Consider the following 21,352-nt stretch of genomic DNA (forward strand, 5'->3'; position numbering starts at 1 on the left):
ACACCGGTCGTATTGCATTAGGGTCCCCTCCAGCGACCTCATTTTAATCTGATTACTCTGTAAAGGTCTTATCTCCAAGCAAGGTCATATTCTAAGGGACCGGGAATCAGGACCCCAACATACCTGTTTTGAAGGGACACCATTCAGCCCTAACACTCACATTTTCTAATAGAGGAGGAGCAAGGAGGGAAGGAAGGGAGGGGAAGGGAGAAGCCCGCCCCCGCACAGCGGCTGCATTTCTGTGCTTTGTGCTTTTGTTCTGCACACTGGGTGAACTGGGTGCCAGCGTCCAGCCTTCCCCAGAGGGGAGGGGGACTGCACGGAGTGGGGGAAGCACCCAGGGGATCAGAGAAGGAGAGTGTGGGCCAGGAGGCCTGCCAGGCAAGAGGGAGTGGGGGAACCTGGAGGGCCTCTGCAGACAGCATGCCAGCAGCAGCTCCCTCCCCACCCAGCCCCAGGCCCCCAGCAAGCAGGCCTCTGGCTCCAGCTCGGCAGGGGCATGGAAGTGGACCTTGGCTCTCTGTCCCTGGCAACACCCCCACCTCACTCTGTCTCTCCAGCCAGAGGTGGGCCTGTGGGGATGCTGATCTCAGAGTCGCCTCTCATCTAAGGTTGCTCGAAATTCAGCAAACAAAATATAGATTTAGAAAACAAAAACAATTTCAAAAAATAGTATGGCCAGTTAAATGTGAATTTCAATTTCCAAAAAATAGATGTTGCCTGGGATATACTTCTAACAAAAAGCTATGTGTCACTTACCTAGCATTCGCATGTCACTGGGCGTCCTACGTTCTGTGTGGGAGCCCTACCGCCCAGACGTGCTGTTCACTCGTCTGACGTCACGCAGCAGTTCCCACACCAAACACAACACTGCAGACGATGCCAGTGGATTCTGACTTCCTCAGGGACCCTGCTGTGTGAGGGAAGCAGAACCCAACGCTGAAAGGAAGCACCGTGGGTTGCTAGCAGGGCATTGCCCCCATTGATGGGCTCATGAATGGTTTTCATTTTTTTGTCTTTAAATTTTTTTTTTTTTAGAAGGAGTCTCACTGTTGCCCAGGCTGGAATACAATGGCACAATCTCGGCTCACCACAACCTCCATCTCCCAGGTTCAAGTGATTCTCCTGCCTCAGCCTCCCAAGTTGCTGGGGATTACAGGCAGGCACTACCATGCCTGGCTGACTTTTGTATTTTTGGTAGAGAAGGAGTTTTGCCATGTTGGCCAGGCTAGTCTCGAACTCCTGACCTCAGGAGATCTGCCTGCTTTAGCCTCCCAAAGTGCTGAGATCACAGGCGTGAGCTGCAGTGCCTGCCCTGTGTTTAATTTTTTGTTCATATTTTTCTATATCTTCTGATTTGTTTCAGCCAACACGTATATCACAGAAAATGTCTTAATGATTAAAATAAACAATTGCCCTCCCCTCGTTGGAGCTTATTCCACAAGAGCAGCTTCTGCAGGTGTGGGAGGGAGAAGAGTTTGTACCTGGGTCCCTGGCCACATGAATAATTACCCCTGTCTAGGGAGCCTTGGGGTCTGATGAGGCCATGGCTTGAAGGAAAGCAGCCAAGCATGCCAGGATCCGGCTTGTGGGTGCCGGGGTCCCTGGAAATGGTCTGGGGAAAGAACCAGTAGCCATCAGCCCCCACCCCAGCCACTCCCCCCATGTGAGCGAGGTGGCACCTGCTTTTCCGCACACACCTCCCCATGTCGCTGGACACAGGCAGCGCTGCCCAGCTCCCAAGTCAGACAGACACCCAGACAGATGGACACCAGGCATCTTACCACCTCCATGGCCAGAGGCCTCCTGAGGTGGGAACTGAGTCCTGTCTGATCCCAGGCCATCCCCTCCAGGACCTTCCTGGGGGAGCGAGGAGACCAGGCTTAGAGGAAGGCTCCCTGCCCCAGGTCCAGACGGCGGTCATGGAGAAGAGGGGTGAGCACCTGTGCTAGGCACTTTGAACCCCCCAGGCCAGGTGACCACATCCAGCAGAGAATCCTGGTGCTCCAGTCTCACCTCCAGCACGGGACAAGCAGCCAGCCCTGCCCCGTCGGCCCCTCCAGTGCTGCAGAAGCCCCCACATGCAGTCCCCACCCTTCTATAGCACCGGTGGCACAAGCACCCAGGGACCGCACTGGCCCCACTCACAGGAGAGCTGCTGGGCAGGCTCTGAGGCTTCCACCAGACCCCACGGTGAAGGAGAACTCTCCTGAGGAGTGAGGGCCGGCACCCCGCAGAGAGACGCCCGCACCCTTGGCAAGTTGCACCCTGCTTACAAGGAACCCTGGGAGAGGAAGGCCCTTACTGTCTCCTTCTCTAAGGATGTCAGCCCCAGGGCCACCTTGGCGGTCTCTCCTCCCAGGCTCTCTGTTTATAGATAAGGAAACTGAGGCATGGAAAAGCTGGTGACTTCCCAGGGTCACAGAGCAGCATTGTAAAGACAAGCCCCTGTGGGATCTCCCAGCTCCTGCTCCCCTCCCCGCTGGAGTGGCTTCTCCAAACTCCTCCCTTCTCCCCTTTCTCCTCTCTCCGCCCCACCAGGACCCCTCCATGTCCTGGATCAGGCATGTCCCACGTGTCTCCTGTGCTGAGAGGAGGAGGGGGCAGGAGAGGAAGAGAGGGCTGCAGGGCATGGGGAAGGTGACCTCCACCCCCAGGAGACTGCAAGTCCCTTCAACAGTGCCCTTTCACCAGGCCCCATTGCTTCTGAAGAGTGGAGGTGATGGGAGTGGTGATTGGAAGGTTTCGGGTGCCAGTTTCTGAGTTGGGACATTTCATGTGAGTGGGCTGTGTGGTTGGCAGGTGGGGCTGCCTGCCTCGTGCCCATAAAACTCAGGCGGAGTTGCTGCTGACAAGGAACTCAGGGAAACCCAAATTCACAGGAGACGAAGCAGCGGCTGATGAAGCCGTGTTGCGTCCATTCAGCGGAATACTACCGGAAGTCACGCCGTGTTGCGTCCATTCAGCTGAATACTACCGGAAGTTACGCTGTGTTTCGTCCATTCAGTGGAATACTACCGGAAGTCACGCCGTGTTGCGTCCATTCAGCGGAATACTACCGGATGTCACGCCGTGTTGCGTCCATTCAGCTGAATACTACCGGAAGTCACGCCGTGTTGCGTCCATTCAGCTGAATACTACTGGAAGTCACGCCGTGTTGCGTCCATTCAGTGGAATACTACCGGAAGTCACACCGTGTTGCGTCCATTCAGCGGAATACTACCGGAAGTCACGCCGTGTTGCGTCCATTCAGTGGAATACTACCGGAAGTCACGCCGTGTTGCGTCCATTCAGCGGAATACTACCGGAAGTCACCGTGTTGCGTACATTCAGCGGAATACTACCGGAAGTTACGCTGTGTTTCGTCCATTCAGTGGAATACTACTGGAAGTCACGCTGCAGAAGAACGTTCACTGGCATAAGAAAGCGTTCAGCACCTATTACCAAAAGGAAAGCCTGTATCACATGGTGGGCTGCGGATTTTGACACCCATTTATCTGGATGTCAGATAGAAAGGAAAAGAATATGAATTCATCTGCATAGAAAAGAATCTACAAAATGTTAATTTGTAGAAAGAGATGATTTTTTTCCATGTATCTTCTAGTTTTGCTACAATGAACAGGCACAACTTTTTTTAATCATCAAAACGACACTCTTAATGGAAGGGAGGAGATCACCTGTGCAGAAGGGACTGTGAACGGGTCCGAAAGTGACTTCAGGTGACCTGTGCTGAATGCCACAGAAGAAATCTCACATCTAACCAGGGCCTGCTGCCAATCTCCTGACCACTGTTTTGCAGCACGTCCAGAACTCAGGCGAGCAGGAGAGAGTGGCGCATCAGCTCCTGGACCAGGTCCTTTACAGAAAATGGGACCATCGCCAAGAAAATGGGCAGGCAGGTGTTGGAAGGGCTGGTCTCTGCAGCCGACAGTCTGTCACGGGTCCATCCATGTCTTCCAGGAACTCTTCCAGCTCACTCTGCTTTGCACAATCACCCCACCTCCCCACATGCCCTGCCCTTGCTTTGTACACACACAGCACACACCTGTGCATATGCAAACATCCGCTTTGACACATGTACACACTCACTGAGGTGAACAGCCACACTCAGGTGGGCACACACACTCACATTGGGCACATGCAGTTCCTGAGGGGCAAGGCTGGCCTCCTTCTCAGGACACAGGACTGCAACCTGGGCCGCTCAGACACTGCCCCATCGGGCCCCAGGGACTGATTTAGGGGTGAACTGGGAATCCCTGTGAGATTCCTTCCTGCCTCGAATTCCTGCTGATGGGAAACACAGCAAAGTCTTTAAGGGCTTCTGGACAAGGCAGGAGTTTGTGATAAAAGAGCTGTGAGAGGAGAAGCCCCTTTGCCGCCTGCCCTCCTTTCTGATTGGGTGTTGTCCTCAACAGACATGATACCTGGAGCCCCTGCAGCCATCTTACCTCCATGGGGCAAGCCAGGAAAACCTCACTGACTTCATGGCCTCCCTCCAGCCTTTCCAAAGCCTTGCTCTGGCCTCAGAGAGTGAGGAATTCTGTCACTTAAGGCCCAGAGCACCCTGCTGCTGCACTGGCTCCATAACCAGAGCTACCAGGCAAAGGGCCAGGAACAGCACTCTGTTTTCTGCCCTCTGCACTGAGTCATCCTGCATAGAATTTGGCTCCAAGGCCTGGCCTGACACCTTCACACCAAGTTGCCGTAAAGGCAACCTTTGCTCCCCTCACCTCTGTGTTCCCACGGATCCACAATCTTCTGTTTGTAAAATGATTCCCAGTTGTCACAGAGACCAGGGCAGCGCAGTGGAGCTGGAATGTCAGGTGGGGTCCGAGGTTCAGTCCTGGGGGTAGGGAGTGGGGCTGGCAGCTGCCCCGGCCTTCTCTTCATCTGCCTGATTCTCATCTTTCTCACACAATCATCTACTCATTATTTCTTCCCTAAGGGCTGGGACGCCAGCCTGCCCGGGGTCACGGTCTCTGTCTTTACAAGTCCTCTCCTTCTGGCTCCTGGGTGTGTCTGAGCTCAAGGGAGCCTCTGAGCAAACCTGGCAGAGGGTGCGCCCAGGGCAGAGGTGGGGCCCTGGCTCGGCACCCCCAGAACTCACAAGGTGGGGGCAGGGATTCCTGCACCTGACCGTCACCTGTGTGTGGGTCAGATCAGGCCAGAAGTGCTATTTCTGGAACTGTCATACCTGCCGACCTCCAGTCAGTGGCTGAGGCAGGAAGGCAGGCAGAAACATGAGACACAGCTCTTGTTACACACACCACTGGCACACACCAGCCTAGTTTTGGCTCCACGCAGCCTCTGACTCTTTCACTCACCATGTCCTTCCCGCCGCCTTAGGTGCCTTTTCTCTATCGTCAGGTGGGGCCCCTGTGGTGGGCAGAATATCGGCCCCTGCAGAGATGCCAACGTCAGTCTTCAGAGCTTCTGCAGAGACCTTGCAGATGTGACTGATGCTGAGAGGGGAGATTCTCCGGGGTTAGCAGTGAGGGGGGGTCCAGTGTCATCCCAAGATCCTTATGAGAGGGAAGAGGGAAGGCTGAGATGGAGATGCAAGGACAAAGCAGAGAGGGAGTGACGTGACCTGCTGCAGGGACCTCGAGGCCAACAGGCAACCACAGGAAGCTGGAAAAGGCAAGAAGGCAGCTTCTCCCTTGAGCCTCCAGAAGAGGCCGGCCCTGCTGACACAAGCTGGAGCCCTTCCCCCGTCAGGACCTTGAGAGGGGGAACTGACTGTTGGCAACTTTTTGCCCCACAAGACCCATTCCAGCCTTCTGATTCTGAGAACCACAAGGTGATGAGTGTGTGTTGTTGAAGCCGCTAGGTTTGTGACTGTCCGTTACAGCGGCCTTGGGAAATGAACCAGCCTGCCCTAACCTCCCTCCCTCCCCCACCTGCCTCTGCACCCTCCCCTCGCCCTTCTCTGCGCATTCACAGGGATTCACTCTCTTCCTCCCTGCAGTGGTGGCACGGGAAACATCCTCCAGCCCGGGTCTTCGCTCACAGTGCAGCCTCTGCACACAGGTCATCCACCTGCAGACCTTGACGGGACCCTCAGCCTCCCTGCTCTGACCATCTGGTTTAATAGCTGAGGAACCAGAAGCCAAGACAGGTAACTTGTTGCAGCCTAAAGGCCTCCATCCCTCCAAGCGCCCACAACTTAGGGGCCCATGCCAGCAACACTGGCCCACCTCAAAGCCCCAGCCCAGAGAAACAAGGTGCCACTGTGTGTCTGAAAAGGGGCCCTCAGCCTCGCTCGGGAGCGCCTTCCTCCGTCAGGGCCTGGACGGTGAAGACCAGGCTGTTTCCATCTTCAGCACCCCGAAAGCCACCTGCGCATAGGAAGATGGTCAAGGGGCTCATCTGGAATCCCTCCTCACTTGCTGGACCGAGGACCTCGCCCTGTTCCCCTCGTTAGTGCTGAGTCCATCAGCCCAGCAAAACAGGTCTCTCCAGCAGTTTCTACAAAATAGACCACAGCCGGGCCTGGAGTCAGCCCCCGATAAAGGATTCATCATGGAGTCAAAGCCTTCTCCTCACTGGGGCCAGCCCGATGATGCCAGGCCTCGGGGTGGCACCTGTGAGGCCCCACCCTCCTTCCATTGTGGGCTGGAGGGAAAAAGGGACAGACCTGTATGTTAAAGGCTCATCTTGTGACACCAAGGCTGGGGGCCTGCAGGGGCGCCATGGAGGAAGGTGGCTCCAGCTAGGCAGGGAGAAAAGGGGAGGGCGGGCAGGTGAGTCATCAGCATTGGGCGCCGTAGCGGAACCTGTCCCCATACATAGGAAGGGAACATGTTTGGGGACAACGCTGAGGACATTTAGTTTGAATGGTTTTACGATGTTAGAGCTGTATTTGCTGCTTCCCTAACTCCGGCGGAGCTCTCGGCAAACGTGGCTTTAGTCAGGGTTTGCAGTGTGCAGGAACATGTTCCCTGTAATTCTGCAGGAGGATTCACACCCTGTGGATGCTACAACGAAGGATCACAAACCCAGAAGTCAGGAGTCAAAGCCAGGGCAGGGCGGGTCCTGGCAGAGGCTCGGAGGGCCGTCTGTTCTGTGGCCCTCCAGCTTCTGAGGGTCACCTCTACACTTGGCCGCTGTGGCTGTGGAAGCCTCTCTGTAGTCTCCGCCTCCATCCTCCCACGTGGCTGTCCACCGCCTTCTGTCTGTCTAACCTCATGAGGACACCATTCACTGGGTTTAGGGCTCGCTCTGAATCCAAGATGAGCTCAACTCCAGATTTTTTTTTTTTTTTTTTTTTTTTTTTGAGACGGAGTCTCGCTCTGTCACCCAGGCTGGAGTGCAGTGGCATGATCTCCGCTCACTGCAAACTCCACCTCCCGGGTCTAAGTGATTCTCCTGCCTCAGCCTCCCAAGAAGCTGGGATTACAGAAGCCTGCCAGGACATACTGCTAATTTTTGTATTTTCAGTAGAGACAGGGTTTCTCCATGTTGGCCAGGCTGGTCTCAAACTTCTGACCTCAAGTGATCTGCCCACCTCAGCCTCCCAAAGTGCAGGGATTACAGGCGTGAGCCCCCATGCCCGGTCAAGATTCTTAATCACATCTGCAAAGACACTATTTGCAAGTAAGTGACATTCACAGGCACTGGGGGTAGGGCTTAGACACATCTTTTGAGGGGCCACTACTCAATCCTCTACACAATTATGATCAAGACCAACTCCTCATTTTATAGAAAGAATAAGGCCCAGCCTCACGGCACTGCCCCCACATGCAGGCCAGTGCTCAGCCACAGCAGCTCCCCCAAACCTTGGACCTTGAGGCAGCCGCTGGTGCCCCTCTGCGGCTGGCTAGGGGATGTCTGCCTGAGAACAACCCACATCAGGAAGCTGTGGGGCAGAGGGGCAAGAACCTCAGCATCAGAGACCAGGTCCTACCCTGACTCTGCCCCCTTGGGTGTCATTCAACCTCTTTGCCACAGGGCCCCCAAAGGCTCTCCCTGCAAAATGTGCACAGAAGATCCTCTACGTGGCCACCACCACAGTGGCCAGAGATAATGTCCTTTGCCCTGCACGGGATTAATGCTCAGAAAATAACAGTTAACATTTCATCCAGAGGGCGGGCGCTGTGACTCATGCCTATAATCCCAGCACTTTGGGAAGCCATGGTGGGGGGATCACTTGAGGTCAGGAGTTTGAAACCAACCTGGCCAATACGGTGAAACCCCATCCCTACTAAAAATACAAAAATAAACAAACAGAAAAATCTGCCAGGCATGGTGTGTGCCTGTAATTCCAACTACTAGGGAGGCTGAGGCAGGAGAATGTCTTGAACCTGGAGGCGGAGGTTGCAGTGAGCTGAGATCGCACCACTACACTCCAGTCTGGGCAACAGAGCCAGATTCCATCTCAAACAAACAAACGAAACATTTCATCCAGGCTTGAAAGTCTTCAAGACTACCCTCCCTGTGAGGACAAGTTCAGGAACATCAGCCCCTGGAGGCTGCAGGCTGCCCACTTGGAGACCTGGAAGCTGAGGAGGAGCAGAGCCTCCCAGAGACACTCGGGGTTGGGGGGCTCCTTCTGCAGGAGGGGGGCCGGGGGCTCCTCGAAGGCTCCCTGCCTTGATAGATGGCACCTGTCCACGGAGCTGCCACATCCACAGCCAGATAGGAGGGAACCGGACAGAATGGGGCTGGGTTTCAGCAGCAATGCTTTTTTTATTTTTTGGTAACAGCTTTATTGAGACATAATTCACCCACCATACAGTTCACCTGTAAAATCTCCAATTTAATGGCCTTTAGAATATTCAGTAGTGCAATTATCAACACAGTCGATTTTACTACATTTTTATCACCTCCAAAGAAAGTCCATAGACTTCAGCTACCACCTCACCATTCCTCCGTGTCCCGCCAGCCCCTGGCAACCCTCGTTCTGCTTTCAGTCTCCATGGATTCGCCTATCCTGGTCATTTTCTGTACATGGAATCGTATCATCGGTGATCTTTGTGTCTGGATTCTATCACTGAGCCCAGTGTTCTCAGGGTTCATCCACACTGTTGTGTGTGTCACTGCTTTCTTTCTGGCTGGGTAATACTCCACCGTATGGACGGGCCGCATTCGTCTCTCCATCCCCCAGTTGATGGACACGTAGGTTATTTCCACCTTTTGGCTCTTAGGAACAGGACTGCTAGGAACATTCATGTGCAGGTTTTGGTGTGGGCATATGTCTCCATTTCTCTTGGGCATAAACCCAGCCGTGGGCTGGATGGCTGGAGTGGCAGTTCTATGCTTAACTTATGTGAGGAGCAGCCACTTCAGCCATGCTACGTTTTCACCGGGCCAAGGGTCCGGCATCCCCACATCTTCTCTAACTCTTGCTGCCGTGTGACTTTGTGCTTATACACGTTCCAGTGAGTGTGAGACGCCATCTCATTGTGGTTTGCACTCAGATTTCCCTAACAACTGACAACAGTGAGCGTCTTTTAATGACCTAGGGGGCCGTTTTTATATCTTATCTGGAGAGAGCTGCAATGATTTTGAATATAGGTAAACTTGGAAGCGGCAGGTGTGGGGCAGCTGAAACCCTGGAGGCGGGAGGCCTGGCCTTCCATGCGTGCTCCAGCACTTGGCCGCTGAGTGGTCTGAGTCACTCACGACCTTCTGAGCTTCCTGGTGCCCGGCCTTCACCGTGCCCGGCCCACGCCTCTTTTCTTTATAAATTGCTCAGTCTCAGGTGTTTCTTTATAGCAGTGTCAAAATGGGCTAACACAGTCCACCTCCCAGCTCATTCAGGAGGCTCACAGACTTCAGCTCTTCACAAGCTGTAGCACTGAAAACCTGTTTCCTTGATGGCTGTCGGCCGAGGGCACTCTCAGCTCCCAGAGACCACCCACGTCCTGCACTTCCGATTCCCGAGCTTTTTCTCTAACCTCTGGACCCAGATTTAAAGGGTCATGGGAGTAGCTCAGTCCCACCTGGGTAACCTTATCTTAAATTCAACCGATTTGGGAACATAATTACATCTACAAAGCTCCTTTGTGGTAACACCTAAATTATGTTTTGTTTGAATAGCAGGTATGTGTGCACCGGGCCCAAAAACCCTGGGAGCCAGCTCAGAATCCTGCCGGCCATGCCTCCCATTCACCGTCGCTCCACAGATCACTGCTGAGAGTGTGCCCTGGGTGAGGCCTGGACCTAGGACGGGGACATACGGGGAAGAAAGAGAGCTGCTCCTCCAGCCTACACACACCCCAGTGTAGACACCAGAGGAGCGGGGTGGAAAGTGGGTTCCAAATAAGTGTGATTGGCTCTTAGCATTCTGGGGGTTGAGAATTCCAGAAAGCACCTCATGCACACGCACAGACACAGACACACACCTGCATATGTATGCCAGCCTTCCTTCTCATGTCTCAGTGAACATACAGGTGTCCCAATACCAGTCTAGTCTGTGTGTGTGTGTGGTGTGTGGTGTGTGTGTGTGTGTGAGAGAGAGAGAGAGAGAGAGAGAGATGGAGTCTCGCTCTTGTCACCCAGGCTGGAGTGGAGTGGTGCAGTCTCGGCTCACTGCAACCTTCGCCTCCCAGGTTCAAGCAATTCTCCTGCTTCAGCCTCCTAAAGAGCTGGGACTACAGGCGCCCACCACCACACCCAGCTACTTTTGTATTTTTAGTAGAGCTGAGGTCTTACCATGTTGGCCAGGCTGGTCTCGAACTCCTGACCTCAGATGATCCACCCACCTTGGCATTCCCAAGTGCTGGGATTAGAGGTGTGAGCCACCATGCCCAGCCCCCATCCTATCTTATTGAAGTCCCTTGAAGGAGCTACTGGCCCTCACCCCTGCCCCAGTGCTGGCCCTTGTCCCCCACCCTTTCTTCCTCCCCAACATTCCCGACTCTCCACCACCAATTGTTACATCGATCTGCCTGGAACCTGCTGGGAAGGAAGACCTCTCTCCTGTTGGGAGGTGCCCTCTGTTGGAAGTCTCTAGGGCGCAGGGAAGAGATGTCTGGGGATACACCTCCCTGGTGGCCTCCATGCAGATACACAGGGAAGTACAATCTCGAGATAAAGCACCTCCTCTTATGGGGCTTCAGGCAAGGACATCACACCTGGACATGGGGCCACGAGGCTTCCCGGAGACCTGGAGTTCCTTAGAGCCCTCCCCAGAGAGAAGGAAAGCAGGGGTCAGGGCTCGGGTTTGAGGGAGATTTGGGGCAGAAACCAGTGCTTGGTTGGAGATGGAGAGGGGCGTGAAGAAAAGGAAGGCTGCCCCAGACGCAGGGGGGACACCAGGGACTCCCAAAGGGGCAGGGAGAGCAGAGCCCATGGTGCAGGTCAAAAGACAGATGGCTTGTCCTCCACATGCCATCTGTTGCTTTGACGTCCCTCTCTCCAACTCCCACACAGGTCATCCAAGGGGCAGGCCTGGAGATGGATGGATGCACAGCTCTGGATTTCAGCACGGGGTGCCGGGGGAGAGAGATGGGCACTGAAGCAGCAAGAAGGCAGTAGGGGGCTAGCTGAGTCTTTAGGAAAGAGAGAAACAACCCTATCACACCCCAGCTGCTCCAACAGCGTGAATTCACATTAAGGCCCCCAAGTTGGCCGGGCGCGGTGGCTCATGCCTGTAATCCCAGCACTTTGGGAGGCCAAGGTGGGCAGATCACGAGGTCGAGAGATCGAGACCATCCTGACCAATATGGTGAAACCCTGCCTTTACTGAAAATACAAAAATTAGCCAGGCGTGGTGGCGCACACCTGTAGTCCCAGCTATTCGGGAGGTTGAGGCAGTAGAATCGCTTGAACCTGAGAGGCGGAGGTTGCAGTGAGCCAAGATCATGTCACTGCACTTCAGCCTGGGCGACAGAGGGAAACTTCCTCTGAAAAAAAAAAGATCCCAAAGTCCATAAGATAGGATCTGTCCTCAGCACAGGCACAGAGGTTTGCAGCTCTGGGTCTGACAGCCCAGGTGGGGACCTGGCCTCCACCCTGAAGCTCTGCTCTGAGGAAGGCAAGAGGCCTCCCTGATCCTCAGTCCCCTTGTCAGAGCACAGGAGTGAGAATTCCAACATCCGGGCCTTGCTTCGTAGGAAAGGGTGAAGAGGCAGGTGGAAGCCTGAGGACCAAGCTCAGCTGAAAGCCTTCATGAGTGCACAGGCTCGTGGCTCCAGGCCCTGCGCATGCTCGCTCCCCTGTGTGGCCTCCTTAGTGTGGCAGGAAGGCTGGGGTCACACTGCTGATAAAGACATACCCAAGACAGGGTAATTGATAAAGAAAAAGAGGTTTGGCTGGACGCAGTGGCTCACTCCTGTAAACCCAGCATTTTGGGAGGCGAAGGTCGGCAGATCATTTGAGATCAGGAGTTTGAGACCAGCCTGGCCAATATGGTAAAACCCTTTCTCTACTAAAAATAAAAACAAATTAGCCAGGCATGGTGGTGGGTGCCTGTAATCCTAACTACTCAGTAGGCTGAGGCAGGAGAATCACATGATCCCAGGAGGTGAAGGCTGCAGTGAGTCAAAATTGTGCCACTGCACTCCAGCCTTAGCAACAGATCAAGACTCTGTCTCAAAACAATCAAAAAGAAAGAAAAGAAAAGAAAAAAAAGAGGTTTAACAGACTCACAATTCTGCATGGCTGGGAAGGCCTCACAATCATGGTGGAAGGCGCAAGGCATGTCTTACATGGCGGCAGGCAAGAAAGAATGAGAGCCAACCGAAAGGGGTTTCCCTTTAGCAAACCATCAGACCTCATGAAACTTATTCACTACCATGAAGACAGTAATGGGGGGACCACCCCCATGATTCAATTACCTCCCACCAGGTCCCTTCCACAACACGTGGGAATTATGGGAGCTACAATTCAAGATGAGATTTGGGTGGGGACACAGCCAGACCCTATCAGGGGCCTTAGAGGGAAGAGACAGCTGATGCCTGCCCTGCTAGGCACCTTCTCCCCCATTGTTTCCTCCACCTTCAGTGAGAATCTTCATCCTTCCCTCACCTTGCAGGACCATCCATTCTGGCTGATACTAATGACATTAATAGGAAAACACTGAAGTTATCTCGGGGCAGGAAACAGACATTCTTGACCAATGGCTAACAAGACAGGAGCTGGTCCTGCCAGCCAGATGTGTGTCACACTGTCCACCAAAAGACTCACCCAGTCCTCCCAGCACCCTTCTGCAGCCAGCACTGTCCTCACTTCATCCTGTGGGAAAGGTTGAGACTGGGAGAGGGTTGGCACTGCCAGGCTCCTGAACCTGGCCACTGTGGGGTGGCTTTGCCCAGGTCCAGCTCTTTGCCCTGATCCCTGGCCTCTGGCTCAGCACTCATGGTGGAGCCTGCAGCCCCTGCATGCAGGTGTGGGTCTCCTAGGATTCTGCAACCCTCACAGCACTCTCCTCAGTCCCTGGCTGGTGGTGGTCAGCGACGCACAGCAGGAGACTCGCCACCGTGAGGGACACTGTGAGGAACATCCATCCCCACTCCCCTCCCACAGTATGCAGCTTCGCAGGCTACAGAGCACGCCATCTCTATCGGCAGGGAAGGAACCACTCTGCTAGTGGGGTGCAGTTCAACCTGAGGAACACACTTATTGAGGAAAAATCCAAATCCCAGAGAATTTAAAAATAACTTTTAGGCCGGGCGCGGTGGCTCAAGCCTGTAATCCCAGCACTTTGGGAGGCCAAGGCGGGTAGATCACGAGGTCAAGAGATCGAGACCATCCTGGTCAACATGGTGAAACCCCGTCTCTACTAAAAATACAAAAAATTAACTGGGCATGGTGGCGCGTGCCTGTAATCCCAACTACTCAGGAGGCTGAGGCAGGAGAATTGCCTGAACCCAGGAGGCAGAGGTTGCGGTGAGCCGAGATCGCGCCATTGCACTCCAGCCTGGGTAACAAGAGTGAAACTCCGTCTCAAAAATAAAAATAATAATAACAACTTTTATTATTTTCTGATAACCAAGCATTACTAAGCATTTCTACCTATACTTAGTATTACCATTACTAAGTATAGGTAGAAATGCCAGATAAAATACAAGGCTCCCAGCTAAATTTGAGTTTCAGCTAATTATAAAAAAAAAAAATTTAAAAGCCGAGCATGATGGCTCATGTCTATAATCCCAAAAGGGATTACAGCCACCATCACGAACTACAGCCACCATCATGGACTACAGCCACCATCACGGATCACAGCCACCATGGAATTATAGACATAATCCCAGCATTTTGGGAGGCCAAGGTGGGAGGATCACTTGAGTGAACATAGTGAGACTCTGTCTCTAGAGGCCTCCCATCCCTGCACTGGGTGAAGTGGAGCCCCAGGCCCCTCAACTGGTACCCACGGGCTGCTCAGGCCTGGCTCCCACTGCTACTGTCTCCCCTGGCGAGGATGCATGCATGGGTGGACTCTCGGCCTTTTTGCCCAAGCTAGTCCATGTCCTAGGAAGAGACGGCCATGGCCTCAGGTTTAACAAACACAGACTAGACCAGTCCCCTGGCTGTCACATCCTAACCCTCCTAGTGGGTGGTGGGACAGCAGGACCTCTGCCCCTGATCTATAAGGGGAGGGGGAAGCCTGCAGGGAGGTCGCCAGCTGGGAAGGCAGGCACCACCCCAGGGAGGCCTGCTCAGGCAGGTTGGGGTCATGATTTCCGGTGGCAGGTCACAACAGGCAGTGTGGCTCTGAGAAATGAAGGAAAAATGTGCCCAGATAAGTAGAAGCGGTTCCTGGCGGCTTGGCAACCTCAGAGGCTGCCTGGCTGTCTAGTTAACCCCTTCCCTCCTGAAGCATGGCCCAGCACACATATGGAACTTCCAGGCCGCCCCGCCCCCCCGGGAAGCCAGGTACACTGGGGCCTCTGAGGTCACCCACTGCAGAATGGAAAGATGTTCCCTGTCCCCCTCGCCCATAGTGGAGGCCGATATGAGGCAGGATGGCATGCACAGCCCTGAGCCCAGTGCAGACAAGAATGGCACAGGCAGGCTCGGTCGGGGTCACAGCTCCCCAGGCACCGTGAGGGCGGAGAGGACCTTCAGGAGGGGTCAGATTGTGGCTAAAACATCACCCAGCAGACCCCATAGAGCCCACTGTGGCCTCTCCTGCCTGGGCCGATGCCGCTGCTCCTCCTGGGCCTTGCTGAGTCCAGAGCCGCCTCCCCAGTGCCCTCCAGGAAAACCCATGGGGCCTCGCAGCACACAGCACTTCTGCGCCCGGGACCTCCTCCGCCCCTTGGGGAGTCTTTCTGATCTGCTGTTTTAGAAGTGCTCCCAGGAAGGTGTGGTCTTCAGGGCACCCCGCTGAGCCACCCCTTCTCGCAAGGATGTTTCCTGGGAGCTGAGGTTTGGGCCACAGAGGGAACTCTGACCATGAGGATTCAGCTGAGTGTCCCCACAGGTGCCTGTCTCCCAGCCAGACCAGGCCAGAAGCTCTCCTCATCAGCACCTCCTTCCCCTGCTGGGGCCCCAGGGAGAAAGCTCTAAGCCACTGCCCAGCTGGCTCTCAAAAGGGCCCAGAAATCACTTTAAGGGTGACCCTGGGGTGCTCCCTGCACCCCCACATCTCCCCATTTCCGGTGAGCAGCCCCCAGCCCTGGGCACTCCCCAGCATGCATGCCCTCCTGCTCCTCAGCAGATGGGGCTTCTGCTGCTCCCAGCCCTGCGGGACAGTCAGGTATGTGAGGCCCGGCCCTGTAGCCTGGGCACCTCCTCATACAGCTCCCTGGGTGAGCTGCCATCACACAGAAGATGGGTAGAGGGAAGAAGGCAGTGGACTTGGCGGTCCTGACCCTTATAGACACGAGGACTGCAAGTGACCAGCTATGTGCTGAGCTGGGTGCCTCTGGGAGACTTTGGGTTCCCTGGGGCCCTGACTGTCCTGTTGGTGGCCAGCTCCCTTGGCTTGTGGTCCCCTGCAGTACACATCTATCAAACGACCGCAGAAATGAATGAATGAATGAATGAATGAATGAATGAATGAATGAATGAATTCTTTAGCCTGACTTCATACCACTTAAGTAGGTCTCAAGATGTCAGCACAGCTAAAAAGCAATGGGGTAAACTATGAAACAAAAAAAGAAAGGTTAAAAAAAGCTGTCACGAGCTCGCCTGGCCTCACAGCAACCCGATGGGACTGGAAGAGTCACGCGGACACACGCCGGTTTGCTGGTTTCAGCTCGTGTCCTGGCCGTACAGGACTTGCCTCTGTTTTGCAGCCGTATTTGTGTTTGACTTACTCACGAAGAAGTCACACAGCACAAAACTGAGCGCACTCACAACGCCACACAGCCGGCCTCTCCTTCTAGCTCCAAAACAGCCCATCTCGCGCAAGTAAAACCCTGGCCCCATGAAGCAGATCCTCCCCGGTCCCTGCAGCCACCTCTGTCTGTCTCTGCAGTCTATCTCTGTGGATTTGCCTGTTCTGATGTAAAATGGGTGGTACCGTATGTGGCCTTTCCACCTGCCACCTTCTACACAGCAGCGCGTTTGAAGGGCGTATCCACATGGTGGCCCATATCAGAACTGCATTCGTTTGTACGGCTGAATGATATCCCATTGTATGGGTAGACCACATGTTGAGGGTCCACCGATCTGTGGATGGGCATGGGGTTATTTCCTCTTTTCCTCCCGTGAGGTGCTGCTATGCAAATACACAGTTTGCATATACTCATTAGAGTACCATCAACAGTTTTTTCAGTTCATGAAACGCTGGATCTGTAGACTGTCTACCTCAACCCCCTCCGTTCCCAAGGCATCAGGACCTGACCAAGAGGGTCAGGAACAGCGAGGCCAGGCCTGGGACCAGGTCTCCTGACCACGCCCTCCGCTGCCACGAGGATGAAGGTCCCAGTGTAAGGAAATGGAGGGTGTGGCCCACTCACCTTAGCAGATGGGGCGACACCCACCAGGCCAGGCCGTAGGCAGTGCTGTCGAAGGTGGGGCCCCATCACCTCCCGCCACCCACTAAGGTCACAGGAGGCAGCCAGGCTGGCCCACACATGGGGGCAGCTAGAGGAAACATAGTTAGGGCTTCAGACAGGGGTCAAGGTTGGAGCCGCCCGAGGGGTCAGAGGCAGGAGACAAAGCGGCCTCTGCTTCCTTCAGTGGCAAGTCCAGAGTCTGGGTGCGTGAAGGCAAGCAGGAGGAACAGGTCATTAGAGACGCCCCGCCCAGTTACTCAGAGCTGGTAAACATCGATCATTCCCACTCGGGGCTAAAGGAAAGGGAAGGAACATTCCCCGCAACGCCTCCTCACCAAGCAGCTACCGTGCGCATCTGAGGGCTTGTTCTTATGAAAACAGGAATCTGGTGTGGATGGTTGCAAAGTCGACGGATCAGCCCTAAATCAGCGGAGCTGGTTTTATGGTGTCCCTTAGTGGGAGGTCACTTATGTACCTGGGATGTCACCTGTGCTCCTCCATGAAAGCCATGAAATTCTCAACACCTAGCCTGGTCGCTGGTGCGTAGGGGGTGTGGAAGAAATGCTTTTTGTAGGAACTGACGCTGAAACCCAAGGTAGCCTTCGTAGAAAGTAAAAGTAGATGCCCTTGATGCCTGTCATTCTGGGATCCCTCGGAGAGAAAGTGCACCCACCCTCTCCCCACCCCACTTTCCCCCTCACCCTCGCCGCCAGGCTCACTCATGTCCTGAGCCCCTTTGGGCTCTCCTTCCAGCAAAAACAAGCTTAGGCAGCATTTTCCCCTCTCATGTTAATATCTCAGGGGGTATCTTAACCACAGCATAGACATGGCCTCATAACAAAGTTAGCTCAACTCAGCCAACTAGAAGAAGCAGTTCCCACTTAAAGGTAACTTTTGCAGAATACAGCACAGAGATAGAAGATGGAAATGTGAGCAAGAAGTTGAGATTTGAAGGACAAAATTGAAAGGAGTTCTAGATTGAAAATTACTTTCCTTAGAACATTGACAGCATTTTTCTCTTGCCTTCGAGCTTCCCTTTCATTGTGTGTTTTACCAAATCAGTAAGTGTACACAGTGCAAAAAGTGGAAAACTCATGGCATGAAAACACACCCCATGCAGCCCTGCCCTCCCGCCTGCTCATCCCGTAAGTCCAAGCATCACACCGCAGCAGTCACGCTCCGATCTTGCAGCATGTTCTCCTAGAATTCTCCCCGTCACATGCATACACTGATGTTTGTTTGCTTTTTTGTTTTTTTTTTTTTTTTGAGACGGAGTTTCGCTCTTGTTACCCAGGCTGGAGTGCAATGGCGCGATCTCGGCTCACCACAACCTCCACCTCCTGGGTTCAGGCAATTCTCCTGCCTCAGCCTCCTGAGTAGCTGGGATTACAGGCACACGCCACCATGCCCAGCTAATTTCTTGTATTTTTAGTAGAGATGGGATTTCACCGTGTTGGCCTGGCCGATCTCGATCTCTTGACCTCGTGATCCACCCGCCTCGGCCTCCCAAAGTGCTGGGATTACAGGCGTGAGCCACGGCGCCCGGCCTGTTTAAGACTTTATGTATTTATTACAAGCGAAGGAAGACGAAGCTTTGGTGCTTTTCATAATAGCCTCGCCCTCACCCACAGCCACCCTACAGAGTTATGTCATCATTCACAAGGACATCAAAACCCACTGTTTGCACATCATCGTGATTCAGTGTGATTCCACCCAACCCGGGCCTGTTCATTCAGCTGGATGTTGAGCTCTAGCTTGGAGGAGGATTCTTTGCTGCCAACTGCATGGACTAAACATGAAAACATTCCTACTGCACAGCTAGGAGTGCTGGATAAAATGTGAGACTGATTTTAAATAACTAGCTAAATGTACATGAAGAAAGGGACAAAATCTCCAGGGGCCAAAGGAAGAGGGAAATAAAGCCTGCGTAGTGAACACCAGCTGGGCTTGGACTGACATGAGAATTGCACTAATGATGTTGGCACCCAGGGGCCTTGGGATGAACAGCCCACAGACAGAAGATAGGGCCAGGGCCCCAAGTGAGACAGGGCATTAAAAGCAAAATCCTTGAAGGGCCAACCCTGAGAAGATATGTTCACCCACCAGCAGAAGAAGATGACCTGAAAGCATGTCTATCTCAGCCCATGCCAGGAGCAAAAATAAAAAGAAGAAGAAAAGAGGAGAAGAGGAGGTGGTGCCAGGATGGGCTGGAGGGTGTTCCTGAATGCTTCCACGTGGAGCAAAGAAGATGCCAGAGCAGACTCCTAGACAGCAAAAAGGGGAGCTCGGAGGCAACAGAACAGTGCTGCCAACATTCTAAGGAAAGTGATTTTCAGTTTAGAATTCCTTTAAATGTCGTCCTTTAAGTCTCAACTTCCTGTTCACATTTCCATCTTTCTCTTTGTGCTGTACTCTGCGCAGGTTACCTTTAAATGGGAACTGCCCCTTCCAGGTGCTGGGTTGAGCTAACTTTGTTATAATGAGGCCTGTCTGCTCTGTAGTTAGGATATCCGCTGAGATTTATATTTCACCCACTGTACTTTCCATTTCCAAAGGTTCTATGAATCCTTCTGAATCTGCCCTGTTTTCTTGGTAGTGTCTTGTGCTCATTTCTAATGAGTAGAAATTTTCTAAATGACTGTTCAGTTCATTGTGGTCTAGGAACAAACGGTTCGCAGAACCTCACGGCCCACAGACGGACTCACACCACGCCCTGTGCATCTCCACCGGGTCACAGCTGGCCTATAGGCGACGACATCCAGCCACAGCCCCATTAGGGCACCAGGTGGACTTGTTGGGTCACACACCTTGGCTGATTGCCAAATGAAGGGAAACACAAGCAAAACTTTCAGCATTATCACGAGAGGGTACTTTTTGGCTCTTCTTCTGGGACACATTCCTCTACACCCTCCCTCCCTTCCTCCTCCATGCACCCCTTCCCATGCACCCTGGGGAGACCAGCTGGGCTGGGCCTGGCCTCACTGAGCTCACAGAGGTGATGGGTTTGGCTGATGGGCCAGCACGTGGCCAAGCCCTCCCCTGGGCTCCACATCATCCCACTTAAAGGGTCATTCCCTGAAGGCAAAGATGGGGTCCCACGTCACTCAGTGTCCTTCCCCGCGCCAAGCAAGGCAGCCCTTGAAGAGCTAGTCCTCCCCCACAGCTGCCAGGAAAGATGGGAAGAAAAAGGGGAGGCTCAGCCTGAGTTCCGCAGCCCAGGAGGCCAGCTCGTCCTTTCTCCTGGAGCACCGGCAGCCTCCCCACCGGCCCCACCCACAGAGCTGCTGGGTGCCACCTCCCTGGGTCTCGTTTTTCCAGTAGCACCGCTGGGACCAGGCAGTGATGTAAGGAGGAAGGAAGACACCACAGGGAGGGAGGCCAGCTTCCTCCAGGTTGCCTCAGAGGGGCTGAGGCTGCTGAAACCTCCAGGCTCCATTCCAAGGGGTGAGGTTGGCCCAGGCATGACAAGGTAAAAGGGGTCCTCCCACTCTCTGGGGTCAGCCAGCCCTGCTCAGGCTTTGGGGAGCGCCTTTCTGAAGCGCTCCACGCAGTCGTATGTTGATACTGTTGGGTTCATACAGTGCTGTGTGGAGGAATGAGAAGCCGAGAGTCCGTCCTGCCCGTGGCTTCCTCACCTCCTGCATTTTCCTCTTCATCCAGCAGCCAATGCGGTTTTTTTTTTTTGTTTTTTTTTTTTGAGACGGAGTTTCGCTCTTGTTACCCAGGCTGGAGTGCAATGGCACGATCTCAGCTCACCGCAACCTCCACCTCCTGGGTTCAGGCAATCCTCCTGCCTCAGCCTCCCTAGTAGCCGGGATTACAGGTACGCGCCACCATGCCCAGCTAATTTTTTGTATTTTTAGTAGAGACGGGGTTTCACCATGTTGACCAGGATGGTCTCGATCTCTTGACCTCGTGATCCACCCGCCTCGGCCTCCCAAAGTGCTGGGATTACAGGCATGAGCCACTGCTCCCGGCCCCAAAGCAGCTTTTAAAATTTCAGCTTCCTTCCTTCGTGTGCTCACATTTCACATGCTGATCCTAGCACTTTTCAGGCAGAGAAACAGAATTTTGCTGTGCGCCTTCTTTTTGCCTGGGAGGCTCCGGAAGGTTCTTTGGCTCTTGAAGCCAGCTGAGGCGGTCACCTGAGCAAGGGGGTTGTTCCCCCCAGGGCTCACCCACATTCAGGCCTGTGACCTTTTCTGGTAAGCATACACTTTCTGAGGTCCCCCCGCACCACCCCGACTCTCCTGGAGTTCAGTGTGTGGAGATGACTTTCTTCCTCACTCTGGGTGCAACTGGGGAACTTCACCGAGGATTGCAGCCGGGGTCTCTTCCCTCACCTCTGATGGATCCAGTGGGTGGCCCCAGATTCTCACTCTGACCCACCCACTATGGCTTCAAAGCTGCTGCACCCAGTTTCCACTGCTGGGCAGGCCTTCCAGAACCTTCCAGAACAT

General features: G+C 54.0%; 1 pseudogene; it reads right to left on the minus strand.

The window, feature by feature from the left end:
- Nucleotides 1-223: 223 nt before the first annotated feature.
- On the minus strand, nucleotides 224-1,793 carry LOC128930361 (putative uncharacterized protein encoded by LINC00479; annotated as a pseudogene).
- Nucleotides 1,794-21,352: the final 19,559 nt, after the last annotated feature.

Source organism: Callithrix jacchus, chromosome 21, assembly GCF_049354715.1.
Source record: "Callithrix jacchus isolate 240 chromosome 21, calJac240_pri, whole genome shotgun sequence".
Lineage (NCBI taxonomy): Eukaryota > Metazoa > Chordata > Mammalia > Primates > Cebidae > Callithrix > Callithrix jacchus.